Source organism: Rhinolophus sinicus, linkage group LG12 (genome assembly GCF_036562045.2).
Source record: "Rhinolophus sinicus isolate RSC01 linkage group LG12, ASM3656204v1, whole genome shotgun sequence".
NCBI lineage: Eukaryota > Metazoa > Chordata > Mammalia > Chiroptera > Rhinolophidae > Rhinolophus > Rhinolophus sinicus.
Genome location: NC_133761.1, coordinates 13996830 through 14010415, shown reverse-complemented (window position 1 = coordinate 14010415; position 13586 = coordinate 13996830). Strand labels below are relative to the sequence as shown.

General features: G+C 37.9%; 1 long non-coding RNA gene across 2 annotated transcripts; it reads right to left on the bottom strand.

The window, feature by feature from the left end:
* Window positions 1-985: 985 nt before the first annotated feature.
* LOC109435447 (uncharacterized) lies at window positions 986-11511 on the bottom strand. 2 transcript variants are annotated; one of them, XR_002135972.2, is made up of 4 exons: window positions 11462-11511; window positions 10280-10376; window positions 5920-6048; window positions 986-2654 (listed from the first exon to the last, which is right to left on the bottom strand). It is a non-coding gene; the product is annotated as an uncharacterized LOC109435447 (long non-coding RNA). The 2 variants fall into 2 exon arrangements; XR_012490656.1 differs by lacking the exon at window positions 5920-6048.
* Between the last annotated feature and the right edge of the window lie 2075 nt (window positions 11512-13586).

Genomic DNA, 13586 nt, shown 5'->3' with positions numbered 1-13586 from the left:
TTAGTTCAGGCCATGTTTTTATACATTATGTGCTTAGTAAATGCCTCTTCCTTTCCTTGTATATAATTATATTCACTTAAGTAACAGCAGGTGGACGATTTAGAATTATGATTGGGTAAAAGCCAAAATAAGTTTTTTGTTTTTTCGTTTTTGGTGCTGTTTTGTTTGATTTTAGAGCATGGACCACGGTTTCTATTTTATTTAAAAAAATAATCTCACATTCCTTTAATTAGTCTTACATAATGTATTTATTTAATTTTACATTTTATCTGGGTGCTTTCATGTAGATTATCTCATTTAGTCTCCACAATAAAGAGTATGTAATTATCACTATTTTATAGATGTGAAAACAGAGGCTAAGGGGATGAAATTATTTGTCCAAGGACCCTTGGCTAGCTAAAAGACAAAGTCCAGATTTAAGCTATATTTTCTTATTATGAAAGTTCCTGTCACAGTTTTGAATTTTAGGATGAAGAATTATTCACAGTAATGAACTTCTGTGTTAATGCACCCCATTTTTAAAGCCCATAGGAATGATGACCCAAAGGGTGAGACCTCATCTAAGTTTCTCGGAAACTTAACTAAGCTATTCAACCTTTGTATCTCATTTTCCTTAATTGTTAAATGGGATAAATAATGACTACCTTAAAAAGTTGTTCTGCATTTGTTTATTCTCTCATTCTTTCTTTCATGCACATGTGCATTCATTCAGTCACCTACAACGAATGAATGTATGAACGAACGAATGAATGAATGAATGAGGCCCTTTCGTAGCATTACTGTCCAGTTACAACTTGGTCAGACTTCCTCCTTAATGCAGTTCTTAGTGACTGCTTTGTGGTTTAACAGGTTTACTGTTCCCTTTTTCTTTATCATTTTCCACACCAAACCAATTCAGGCAGGAGTCAGATCTAGCAAGGTCACATTCACCATGTTTTTTCCATATTTTCAGCTACTGTTGTTCATATCTCTTTTTTAAAAAAAAAAATAAAAACCAAAACAACAACAAGAACAACAAAAACAAAATACCTTGTTCTGGTAAAAGAGACCTCAGGTTTTATGTAGAGAATACATTTTCTTTGACTCTCAGTCTGTATCATTTGGGCAGAGGTGACGCCATGGGCTCCATGGTACCCTGGACTCCAGCCATAGGTACCTGCCTCAATTCTGACCAATCAGAGAGCTGGTTGCATGATCTTGGCCACCGTGACTAGTTTAGGGATGGGCCAGTGACACAAGCAGGACCAATCAGAGGGTGTCCAAGGAATTATTAGCAAGAATGATTGGAAAAGAGGCTTCTTTATCCACCTGGCTGCTAAGCGAATAGAATGTAAGTTTGAAGCTTCTAGAAACTACTCTGGCTAACTCCACATGAGAACCTATCTAAGAATTCAGCCAAATGCAGAGGAATGCTGAAGCAAGAGCTGGAGAGACAAGGAAGGTCTTGCCATTTTTGAGGCATTGGGTCTAGTGGTTTCTAAAGTTGGGCACATCTCTTGAACATGTCAGTTACAGGAGGCAATCATTGTTTCAGCAAGTCTGAAAAAGATTTCTATGACTTGAAACTGAATGAGTCCCGATGGGACTCCAACTGGTGGGCTGGTCTTCATGAACACTGAGACATTGCTGTTCTTCTCGTGTCAGGACCTTTGTTTTCTTCACCATAACCTTTAGGAACTCCATGGCTGCTCGTGTCACTACCTGGTGCTCCCGGCATGGTCGTCATTGGCTCTGGGGGTGCAGACGCTCTGCCTGAATGATTATCAGCAAAGGATACCTTTTGTTTGCATGTCACTGACTGAAGTTGGTGACAGGCACGGTGGTAAAATTAGACTTAAAATAAACAAGATGTACCCAAACGCTCACTTGATTTAGCCTATTCCAAATCCTTGCCCAATTGCCTGTTGAAGGCTGACATCTGAAAATAAAAGTCAACTCTTGGGCAGCAGGCACAGTCTGTTGTGCAATCTGTTTTCCTCCAGTGGCACTTTTTACCTTTCCGTTTGTAACTAGGTATCGAAAATGAAGAGTGTCAGTTCATCTGTTCATTTATTCAGCATCCACTGTGTGCCAAGAATGGCACATGGGGGACACAGTGATGGCAAGACATAGTGCCTGCCCAGATGGGGTTCATGTTCTGGTTAGAGCCTCTTAATTTCACAGTTTCATGTAGCATCTGTGTCTCTGTGCGCAGGGGTTTGCAATGTCAACAATTTTTGTTGAGGCAGGGATTTGCAGGACACTCACATAAATAATCACAGTTCCTTTAAAGCTCCAGGGTGCTGGTCAGTGAAAAGCCCACAGAACAGATCCTGAGAATCCCCATGCTGTTGCAGTAGCTTCCTCACCAGGATCTCTGGTTTTGCTTTTCATAGACTGTAGCCTAGTCCTTACGGACCACAGGCTCCCATAACAGGCTGGATTCGGGTCTCAGATCCACCACTGACTAGATGTGTAGCCCTAGGCAAATTACCTAAGCTCTGTAACTCTCAGTTTCTGCCTCTGCACAATGGGATAACATGACTCCTCACTTGAGGAGTTGTAAGGATTAAGTGAGGTCATGCGTTAAGCATGTAGCACTTGTCCGGTAGGTCGTCAATCCTCAATAAATGGCAGCTGTTGCCTTCTTCGTAGTATTCTTCTTCTTTTTTTCACTAGAAAGACCAAAAACAAAATATCAGTCTACTTGTCCTTCAAGAACCAGCTTAAACGCTCTCTCATTTTTAAGAGAGTCAGTTGTATCATCCCTCATCATTCCTTCTGTTCTCACCTGTGTTATTCTGGGAATACGGATTTTCCCATAAGCTTTTCTGTTTTCTTCACAACACCTGGCACCATGGCTTTGCTATCACTTTATTACCAATACTTGGAATCATGTGTGATTTATGGTGGACGTTCATTACTTTTTTAATTTAATGGAAAGATGTTTAAGTTTACTTTGAAAACTGAAAGGATTTTTCTGATTCTGTTGCGCATAAACAGTCCTGGATCAAATACAGAAGCAGGGGACTAGTTAGATTATTGCATTGATCTAAGGGAGAAATGATGGTGGCACAGGGTGGTGGTGAATGTACTAAAAACTGGTCATATTCTGGGTATGCTTTGGAACTAGAGCTATAGATTTGGGAGAAGAAGAATGAGAGTAACAAGAAACAAAAATAAGAGTGATAACAAATTAAAGAAAAAAACTTTCTTCTTTCATGATGAGTAATTCAAGAAATGAGGTTCTTTTTTTGTTTGTTTTTCTTTTTTTTTTTTTTTACGGTAAATTGATTTGGCCTGTAGATGGCTCCATTTTCCTAAAGAAAATTAAGGATTTTTTGTGTGTGTGTTCTAGGAAATTGCTGTGCTGCTGTATGTTTGGTTTTCCCAGACTGACATTATGACTTCACCATAAATTAATAAGCAGTTTTGACTTTCTTTGTTCAGGTAGAATTATGTACATTGGTTCACATTTCTAACATAATTTCTTCATTTTTAAGCCACTGTTTAAGAATCATTGAAAAACTTGAGAAGACAGGGAAACCTTGTATAGGGGAGTTACTTTAATGGGTTTCAAAATGTTTTTGTTCATTCATTCATTCATTAATTCATTCATTCAGTGACTTGTGTTCCATGCACAATGTTAGAAGCAATGAAAAATATTAGTATGAATAAAAATATGTATTCTTTCCTTTATTGTGATTTAGATAAGAATACCAAGATAACATGTTTTAGGTAATATTGATTAAATATTTACCATGTTCAAGCACAGTGTATGCCTTATGCAGATTATGTAGAACTTTATCTACGTCCTCTCATTGAAATCTTCAAAGTAGCCCTATGAGGTCAACGCTATCCAAGTTTTATAGGTGAGGAAACTGAAGAACCAAGAGGTTAACTAGTTCAAGTTCCACATGTTTTTATTGTGGACACCAGTCCTTCTAATCCGCCTGGCTCTGAGTCATTCCCTCTGAGTTTGTGCAGAGCCTGGGTTTGCAGTATTGGCCCCTCTGGTCAGTCCTCACAGAAGCCTGACTCGCTTTGTCTGCCCTTTTAATTACTTTTACACTCACCTCAAGTCCTATGTCTTTTATAAAACAGTTTCAGGTTATGTTAGTTATTTCTCCCTTCTTGGAGCTCTTCTGAGCTGCTTCTGCACACACACAGGAGTGCCTCTTTATTTGTGGTGAATGTGTCTTACAAAATGATGGAGAAAGAGACTAATCATTGAAACCTTCAAGTGACAGATGGGCTTTTATATAATTTGGGGACATATTCTCTTAGAAGACAAAAGGGAGAACTCCATGAACTTCATGTAGAGGGAATTCTTCCTAAGGAACTGACAGCTTCCGAGTGTCAGATTTCAAAGCAGCTCAGAATATGGTCCCTACTTAACCATTTACACTGCTTCTGTCCATGACTTCTTTATTCCCTCTTTCTCTCCTTGCTCCTATTCTGACCTCAGGGTTCACTGTAGTAGAGACTGCTGATTGTCCATCACTGTACGTTCCTCTTCTTCCTTAGTAATAGAATGCCCCAGTTTCAGTTGTACACATAGCCACACACCCAGGGATTGCATTTCTCAGCTATCCTTGCAGCCTGGTGTAGCCATATGAATAAGTTCTGTCTAATTGGATGGAAACAGAAAGTATATGTGCTATTTCCGTGTTTCATCATTAAAATGAATGCATCTGTGCTGCTTTTGCCTCTTTCCTTGTTTTTATCACTTGGGAGACGATGAGAAGTGGGACACTCACTTTTGGACCTAGAGTAGAAAGTCCACACTGGAAACGTCAAAGCTTCCCTTCAGCCCTGGACTGCTATTAAGAGAGGAATGAACTTGACTCTTGCTTAATCACTGTGCTTTGGGTCTCATGCAACTGAGTTTGTTTTCTACAATTAATATAGAAATTGATACTCAGAATTGGGCGAGTGTCCTAACAGATATGTAAAACATATGCCGTTAGCTTAGCATTGGCCTTGGGGGTTGGGCATACATAGTGTAGGCTAGAAATCTGGCGATCTGTGTTATGCTTTTGTAAAACATTTGATAAAACTCTGATCTGCAGTACCTTGGAAGGCAGAGCACATGCCAACAGAGTTGGTATCTAGCCAAACATGTTGGAAGAAAAGTTACACTGTTGATGTGTATTGGCTTCTTTTTTGCTACATTTGAGCAAAATTCTACAAGGAAGAGTTGAAATCGGGGTAGTTATTAGTAGTGCTGATGAAACCATTTTTACAAGGGTGGGACCTTGAGCCTTTAATGCGTTCCTCCCATTACATGTTATTCAGAAACTAGGAGACAACTTAGTGCCAAAGATCAGATAAACAGTGTTGTCTACCCACCTGAAGCCATTGTTTCAAATTAGCTCAAGGTAGATCAAATTAAATTGAGAGAAAGAGGGATGAGAAGGAAACTTTTGGCTGTAGTTGTATAAGAATTAACTGGAAACAAATATGTCAAATACCTGCAAAGATTATGAGGAAATATCATTACCAAAGAAACCAGAAGCCCAGCCTGAAAAAAACCTGACTCTTTGATAACCAGCTTCCCAAACATACGCAACCTGTGGGTGGGATTGGGGCTAGAAATAAAATTTCTTGTAATGCATACCATTTAAAAATGATAAATCTAGTTAACAAAATATTAAATAATATTTTTCTGTCCCCCTACTTTGAAAAATATATCTTCATAATGACCAAGTTAGAATTTAGAATCCTGAAACTTATTTGGTGTCTCACTGCAATAGTGCGTGATAGCCAACCCATAGCCCACAACGCACCCCCTTTCTCTTGCGGGTCTTATTTCTGTGCTGCATCAAGGAGCTTTGTAAGCACATGTATATAGTCTACTCCTTATGTTTATGTGCAAGATCCATATACAGCCCTTGTCTCTTCCATCACCACAAGTAGTTTCAAAGCTCAGCCAATTACCATTAATGGTACTGGTGTGGCACACAGATTTCTGGGTAATATGTCTCCGGGCAACCTGTTACACTTGGGTTCTTTCCCTTTCACACCTCCATTCTACTTCTTTGATATTGTTACCACTGTAGCCATCATCTGAAAAAAAAAAAATACATTTGTTCTTCCAGGAGCTATGCATTTATCATACTATATCACAACAATGTGTTTACACATCTGTAAAACCTGTGAGTTTCTTGAAGACAGGGCTGATGGGTGTGTTCATAGTAGGGTTTTGCAGCATCAGTTGTCATGTCTTACATAGAATAAGTGTTTAGTGAGCATTAGTTGGGAATACATGAACGAATGAATAAGTGAATGAATGAATCTTCATATTGCTAGACTCTACACAGTAGATTGGAAGTGTACCAAGACTTCTAGGGTTTTCCATCTAAGAGAGTGCACACTAAAATTTGGATAACTGGATTAAAGTAGAAGGTTCAGAAATGTGTCATCTATGCAAAGTCCTGAAAAATGGTCAACTCTGTTTATATTTCAAATTGCCCAGAAATACTTGGTTTTGCTTCACTTCTAGAAAGGGCTCAGGTTTGGAGTGAGGTCACCTTTTTATCAGCAACAATTCACTTAATATTGCTTAGACAAGTTTTCTAAAGCAATGACTAGAGCATATGTTTAGATTTTCCCAAGCATTTGGGCTAAAGAAACCATCTATATGTTAGTGCAGAGATTCAGTAGTTACACCAGAGGCTTCTAAGGTGAGAGGATCACACTGTATGGTTTAGTAACACTGAAACCCTCCTATGCTCCCTTGTTATTTTATCTTTGTTCTCTTAGAAAAACTTAGAATGGCACAAAACATATCTTTATTTTCACATTTCCAGCATTAACTTTCTTTATGCACATATACTGAAACCATCTGTCTAAATTGTGGCAAAATCTTCCAGTTCCAGATTGGCCTCATGGTCATTTAAGAACACATAAACAGAGGGATTACGGACAGATAAATAGATCTTGGATAGATCCTGGTCTGGGAGGGTTTTTCTCATCAGCAGCATCGCTGCCAGACATAACGGGGACAGGTTTACATCTTTAACACACACAGAGGAGTTTTTAATCCGGAAAGTGGATAAAAATTTCCCAGTGACCCACTTGATCCTTGATCATTTAACTGACTTGCTGCAGCTATGAACCAGAGGAAAAACTAGCCTCTTAAGGAGGTCTTTCAGAATGAAATTCTGTAAGTGCTGTTCCAATGGAAAGGAATATATCTAAGGAGTGAGATGAGAAATAATGAGAGACCAAGAGTGCAATAATAATAATAATAGTAATAATTTTGGAACTATCATCAAAGATAGCATCTTTCTAAGCTAGTCATAAGATCACGTCCCCAGGTGTTTGCATATGCTCCTAGCAGCTATCTCTTTTCTATAAATAGCAGTAGTTTAATTGTGAGATGGAATTGTGACAAATATATACTATACAAGTGGATCTCTGCCACAGTAGGAAGTCCCTTCTTCGGTATCATCTTGGGTCCTAACAGCCTAAAGGGCTAACATATCATTAGGAGAGATATTGAGGAAGTAGAGAGATTCCCAAATGGCATAAAATGAGGGGGAGTTTTTTCCTCAATTCCTAACAAAAACAGTGACCAAAAATCTCTGTCACCAGAGTTCTGCCATGTCCTCTACCCCATTATTTGAGATTCATTCTTTTTGTTCTGAAAGGTTTTATTAGTTAGGGCATGCTAGATTGTAGTGTGCTTGAGTCTCATTGACTTCATGCAATACAAGTTTATTTCTTGTTCATGTCAAAGTTCAATAAAATTCAGATGAGTTTTTCTTCAAAAAAAAACACCACAACAGAACACACACACACACACACAAAAACAAACAAACAAACAAACAAACAAAAACCCACAGAAACCCTAAAGGGCTCTGTGTTCCTTCCATTTTGTGATGTTGCCATCTTTAGCACATGCTGTTGCTGGAAGACAGACCATAGGGGACATGCTACGCCTGGAAGTGCTGTGAATTCAAGCCCTTGGACACAACCTACATACAGGGAGTCTGGGAAATATAGTTCAGTTTCATGTGCAGAAAGTGGAAGTAGCGTTGGTGAGCATCTAGTTGGTTTCTGTCACAAAGACAGTCGGGTTTATGGTAGATTGAAAACATGGCCATAATGTTTTCTAGCTCTTTCCATTAAGAGATGAAGGCCATAACCCTGCTCCTTCAACCCAGGTTAGCCTTGATATGCTGCCTTTATCAATAGGATGTGGATGAAGTGACATTTGTCAGTGCCAGAGCCTAACTTTCTAGAGGCTTCTAGCTTCTGTCTTTGTCCTCGTAGGATGCTGTCTTGAGACTCCATGTAAGGAAGCTAGGTCTCATCTCCTGGATGAGAGGCTACATACAGAAAAATTAAGTCACTTCAGCCAACAACAAGCATCAATTATGATACATGAGTGAGGACAACTTGGCCCTCCAAGCCCAGCTGATTCTCTGCATGAGAGCAACTGCATCAGTGAGCCAGAGGAAATGAGAAGACAAATTGCACAGCTAATTAATAGAATTGTGATAAATAATAAGTCCTTGTCATTTCAAACCATTGAGTTTGGGGTGATTTATTATGCAGCCATAGACAACTGATACAGGCTTAACAATTTTCAGACTAACACGGAAGAGTCCACCTTTATAAACTGGCAGTTAGCGACTTATACAGAGGTGAGTGTGTCAGGGCTTTTTAAGTCGTGCTGAGCTGAGCCAGGCTTAATAGGAATGTGACCTTGGCTGGGGTCCTGGAGGAGGAGTGGGAGTGATGGTGATGGTGGCGATACGGTGTCAACAAAGGAAATAGAGAATTCCAAATAGCAGCTTTACCCAGTGCACAAATTCTTCCTGCTTTGTGATTTGGAAATATGAATTAGAAAAACTTGAGTAATGAAGATAGTGTTTCTTGGCCTGGGAAGACATTTTGATTAAATGTCCTGGGGAAACTTTCAATTTTTGCCACACTAGAATGTGTTCCTCTTTTAAATATCATTTTTTCCCCTTTTATAGCTATTATTTTTGACTTCGTATAGTCTCCTGCATTCATATTTGTTATGTTTTCACTTCATTTTTATTTTTTAAAAATATTTCCTTTATGGCTTCATGAGTTGAAATATTTCATTTCAAAATGTATTGTTTTCTAATAAAACTATTGAAGGCTATAAACTTTCATGTACCACAACACTTTTAAGGTTATCTGAATTTTGGTTATTTCTAAAAAGTTTGTGATTTCACTGTTTATTTTTTCTTTAATTAAGAATAATTTAGACAAGTGTTTTAAAATCTGAATGAATTTATTTTTATTTCCCTTTTGTTGTGAATTTCTAATTTTATTATACTGGGATTAGAAGATACAGCTTGCCAGATTTATGCCTTGTGAAATTTGGTGAAAACTTTTTGTGACTTACTTCACATTTAATATTTTGTGACCATGTTAAGGTAAAAACAGATCTATGCTTAGTTGAGTAAAAACAAAAACAACAACAACAACAACAAAAGAAACATATCCATTAAATCATGCTTATTAATGTTATCATTATGAGTTTTTGGTTCTTTATTGATTTCTGTTAAAGTTTCTTCATTTGACTATAGATTTGAAACATCCTAAAATTATATTTTAATATGTCTATATCTAGATGCTCCATGACTAAGTACATACAAGTTCATGACTTATAGTATCATCATCTTTGGGGACTGTAGCTTTCATACATTTTTTTTCTTTTTAACAAATTCTCTTTCCCGATTTTGAAGATTTTGATTTGCTATTAATATCAATATGACTATTTTCTTTCTCTCATAACATTTTACTAGAAAATCTTTTCAATCCATTTACTTTTCATCTTTCCATGCCATGCTGTTTGGAATTTCTCTTGTGAACAGCATATAGCCATATTACTTTTTCTTTTACCTTTTGTCATTGTAATTCATTCAGTAAAAATCTGATATTGAAATTGTCTTGGTCCTCAGGGTTTTGAAGGTGGAAGGGCCAAATGCCCATTTTAATATTACTCCCAGCATTCCTGATGTGGGTTCAGTCATATGATTGTGTATGTCTTAGATTTGGTTCCCCTAGAAGTCAACTATGAGCAAAGGATGTGCTTGTGAGTTGTTTATTTGGGAAGAAAGTCAATAAAGCATTAGTAGGTGAGTGAGAAATGATACAGGGAAGGGAAGGCAGCCAATAATGGCATGTTACTGAGCCTGTTACTACTAGACAACGAGGTCTCAAGTCTAAAATTATAACCTCGGGTGGATACACTAGAACATACCCGAGAGTCCTCTCAGCTGAAAGGTGGTAGCTGAGGTAGGCATTTACTCACCAAATCCCATCGATTATTGACAAAGGGCTTCTGGAAAGTGGAGAGGGTAGCTTATCCCCTCCGTACTTCTGGTCTCCCCACTAGGCTGAGTGAGCTCCTGTGATTAGAGAAAGCTGTCAGAGAAAGAGGCTCAGTGCTTCTGTTTGTAAAAGTTCCTGTTGACTTTCCCTAGTGTATGAGTGCTTTTGGCATTTGGGTGGGGCGCCAGCACTGGCATTTGAACTTATTGTCACTATCTGAACATTCTGAATATTCATATCTGAATACATGAATGTTTCGATGTCAAACAAGTAGTCAAGTTAGATACAACTTGTAGTGAAAAATCACCTTAAATGCTCTACTAGTTGAAATGTTGAAAGTCTCTGAAACATAAATGTATATTCATTATTGTAAGATTAAAATGTGGCCAATAAACCATGATAATTTTGAACTATATTCATTTTTGTTCAAAAACAATTAAGAACTTGAAAATAATTTCTGAAAGTAGAAAAAATGGCATTTAATGTGATTTTGTCTAGATAACTTGGGAAAACATTATTTTTGAGTCAGAAGCAGATGTAAAATATGAATAATACAAAATCAAATAATATGTTATAAGTTAATCCAAATTTTGTAAAATTATCAGGTGTATTAGTGTCCTTAATATTAAACAATTAAGTGCTGAGAGCTTCATTTAATGTTTAGTTATTTAATTTCATGTATAAATATTTTAATGCAAAATAATATTTGGGAAATAGTCACAAATAAAAATAGGATATAAGCTTAGTTATCTCAAAATTTTAAGAGTTTGGAAGTCCTTAAACTCATTCCTAAAACATTCAGGATTTATAGATATTTATATCTCTCTCTATATAATTATCTATACATATCTTTGATCCAGACAAAATAAAAAACTTCAAGCGCAAGAAGGAAAAAGTTCTTTATTTCTTAACATTCTAACAGTCCATTGAAATATAAATGTATATTCATTATTATAAAAGTAAGACCTGGAAGTGTTGGAGGACGAGGGTTAGAGGAAAACACAGACCAAAAAACATTTTGTTCTCTCAACTCAAACTTTAAAACAACAGGCTTTACAAGAATGCTTTTAGAAGAAAATTCCTTATTGTTTTGAGTCTATGAGGGCTTTATTTTGGTTATGTTGGAGAGGAAGAAAAGCTTAATAACTTCGTGGCAACTTACATTAGCAGCGCTCTGTACCGCAGGGCCAGCCAAAGCCAGCCAAATCGCTCCCCTGCCAACTGAAAGTAAGTTTCTTTTATGTTTTGTTCAAGTGCACTTCGGTAACCATGGGTGTAATCAGGCAGCTGCCGGGGCTAAGAAGTCATTGTTCCTCTACCATAATGTCAAATCCATAAAATTTGGCCACCACTACAATTTAAAAGAATCAAATAATAATGATGACAATGATGAATTTAAATAAAATTTCAGATTTATTTCTGGATTCCAGACTTTCCTTCCCATGGTGGTGATTCAGTTCTAGTTAGGCTGAGGTCCAGTACTGATTTTAACTCTTTGCCCTTTGGTACTCAGCCACAAAGTATATTCCACACACCTCTGCTCTGTGTGTGTGTGTGTGTGTGTGTGTGTGTGTGTGTGTGTGTGTGTGTGTTGGGGGGGCGGGGGCAGGGAGGGTTGCAACCACAAGAATGTGTTCTCATGGTACATGTTGGCAGTTACAAGTGTAACTCATGTGGCTTCACCTAACTTTCAGTTCTGGGACCCAGCTTGAAGGAGTAGCTCTGAGGTGGGACGTGTAGCTTCTTGTTCTTGTCCTCGTGGTTCTGAAGTGTATGTAGTTCAAGATCAAGGTGTTGGTAGGTTCAGCTGCTTCGAGGCCTCTCTTCTTGGCTTGCAGATGACCGCGTTCTCATTGTCTCCTCACACGACCTCCTCTGTGAGCACATACCCACGAAGAGTGTCTCTCTGTGTCTCCAATGGTGCTCTTCTTGTAAAGACACCAGTCAGAATGGATTAGAGACTGTCTTAGCCTCATTTTAAGTTAATCACCTCTTACAAGTCCCTATCTCCAAAGACAGTCACATTCTGAGGGACTAGGGGTTAGGGCTTCAACATACACATTTTTAGGGGAACTGTTCAGCCCACAACAATCTTGTAGTTTCCCCTTGGACATGGCGTAGGTCTTGTCTGCTCAAATGCTATTTGCTGTAAAAAGTCACATGATAAAGTGTAGAAAGTCACAGGGAATAGAAGTCTAGTTCATGCAAAAATTGGTATATTTATACTTTTGACACTCTAATCTTACACAGTTTATTTAAGCATATACACTTGAAGTTGCCAAGAGTTATAATATTGCAATACTGGCTCTGTGTTTTCAGTCTTCCTGGTATAACAAGCTATTTTGAAATAACTAAATACTGGTGTTTTTGTTGTTTTATCATTACTTTTGTAATTAAAATTTTCTATGCTGTGTCATTATGTCTTGAGATCCAACTAGAGAGTTGTATATTTAATTAAAATTTTGAATCCAATGATCTATCAACATATGTATCTAGCTGTCCTGCTTTCAAAAGCATTCTCACTCATACCGCTCTCTTTTTAAATATTTTTAAGGTATATTTTTAGTGTTTTAATAACAATTTCCATTAATACACTTGAGGTTTGTATTGGTCTCCTTAGGCTGCCAAAACAAAATACCGCAGACTTGGTGGCTTCAACAACGGAGATTTATTTTCTCACATTTCTGGAGTCTAGAATTCCAAGATCAAGGTTCTGGCTGATTCAGTTTCTATGAGATCTCTCATCCTGGCCTGCAGACTGGCCAGCCACCTTTTGGCTATGTACTCACATGGCCTTTCCTGTGTGTGTGTGTGTGTGTGTGTGTGTGTGTGTGTGTGTGTGCGCATGTGCAAGTGGAAGGAAGGCGCAGGTGGGTGTCCGACTATTAGCTCTCTGGTATCTCTTCTTTAAGGACACTGATCTATAGGATCAGGGCCCCACTCTTATCACCTCATTTAACCTTAATTACTTCCTTGGAGGCTGCCATCTTCAAATATATCCATACTGGGGAGACAGAGGTTCAACATATGAATTGAGGTCAGAAGTACACAAACATTCAGTTCATAACAGGGTTTAACATCTCTTTTATTTATTAGTCATTGGTATTTAGCTCAAAAGTTCTTGACCTAGTAATCATGGTGTGGGAATATATGAAAGGAAATACAAGGGGATGTTATAGGGGGATCAGTGGATGATAGAGGAGGAAAGAGATTCCCTGGCCCAATCCTGAGTCTTTTCCCTAGAGCCTGATCACTTGCATTCATCAAGGGCTAGAACTCCCCTTTGT